Below are 1,777 nucleotides of genomic sequence, written 5' to 3'. Positions count from 1 at the left end.
TCTCTGCTTGTCTAGCTGACATCTCTCAGTGGATGTCTGCTCATCACCTCAAGCTCAACCTTGACAAGACTGAGCTGCTCTTCCTTCCGGGAAAAGATTGTCCCACTCTTGACCTAACAATCAACATCGGCACCTCTGTTGTTTCCCCGACTGAGACTGCAAGGAATCTGGGTGTGACCCTAGATAACAACCTGTCCTTCACTGCAAACATCGCTGCTACAACCCGTTGCTGCAGATACACGCTTTACAGCATCAGGAGGATGCGTCCCCAGCTGACACAGAAAGCGACGCAGGTTCTGGTCCAGGCTCTCGTCATCTCACGCCTAGACTACTGCAACTCCCTCCTGGCTGGTCTACCTGCATGTGCCATCCGACCTCTGCAGCTCACCCAGAATGCAGCGGCTCGTCTGGTCTTCCACCTTCCTAAATGTTCCCACACCACTCCGCTCCTCCGCTCCCTTCACTGGCTTCCGGTAACTGCTAGAATCCACTTCAAGACACTGGTACTTGCTTACCATGCTGCGAATGGATCTGGCCCTTCGTACATCCAGGACATGGTTAAACTGTACACCCCAGCGCGTTCACTACGCTCTGCATCAGCCAAACGACTCGCTGCACCCACGCTGCGAGGGGGACCCAAGTTCCCATCAGCAAAAACACGTGGGTTTGCTATCCTGGCTCCAAGATGGTGGAATGAGCTCCCCATTGACATCAGGACAGCTGATAGCTTGCACATCTTCCGGCGCAGACTGAAAACTCATCTCTTTCGACTCCACTTCGAGCGATAGAACTATTAACAAAGCACTTATATACTAATAAAGGACTGGCTTATCTAAAGCCAGTTGAGTAGCACTTGAAATGTTTGGCTCTATGAAACCTGATGTACTTATATGATTCTGTTTTCCTCAAGGTTGTGTCTTCCTGGTCGAATGTACTTATTGTAAGTCGCTTTGGATAAAAGCGTCAGCTAAATGCAATGTAATGTAATGTCTCTCTTACGTCGAGGCAGGGGCAGGGGCAGATTCGTCGTTGAAGTAGATGCTGAAGACCACAAAGAAGTCTTGCATTTTGCATGTGATGTTTGTAAAGTTCCAAGTAAAGTCGTCCCTTGTAAAGTCGTCCGATGCCTTCCATTTCGTTTCGTAAGAGGATAACCAAAGCGAACAGCGCTTCAATACAATCGGCCATTGTTGTTGTTGTCGATGTGAGGGATATCCGCGCGGTTTGGATTTTATGAAGCAGGCACGTAAACGGTGACGTTGTGACGCAGCAGCGGCAGCACCAGTCGGGCTCTGGGCGGTGTGAACAGAACGGGAGCAGAAAAGGGAAACCGGAGCTGAACCAGAAAAGCTCCCGCTCGGAGCTAGAAAGGGAAAAGCGCTGGTGTGAAAGCCGCATGAGTGGCTCTCAGTTGGTGTTTTAAGAATGATGTATGTACATGTTTTATGCTCATATATATAATGTTATATATTGCTATAATATTTATATATGATGGTAAATGTGGAGCCTTGAGTTTGGACATACAAATAGTTTGTTTTCTTTGTAATGTAAAAAATAATGAAACATTGTTTGAATTACATTTTTTGTGAAACGAGTATCATGAATGATGGCTAATAAAATAGTTTGTGTCTCTCTTTACTGAAACCATAAGTGTGCTACAAAAAGTGCTTTCAGTCACTACAGGTGACTTTTATAGGGCCCTATAATCAATGGCTGCTTGGAGGAAAGAACATTTACAGTAATTGAGTCTAATTATGTGCTTTGGAAAATGATAAGC

This window comes from Gymnodraco acuticeps, unplaced genomic scaffold, assembly GCF_902827175.1.
Source record: "Gymnodraco acuticeps unplaced genomic scaffold, fGymAcu1.1, whole genome shotgun sequence".
Lineage (NCBI taxonomy): Eukaryota > Metazoa > Chordata > Actinopteri > Perciformes > Bathydraconidae > Gymnodraco > Gymnodraco acuticeps.
Note: the sequence above shows the minus strand (reverse complement) of the source record.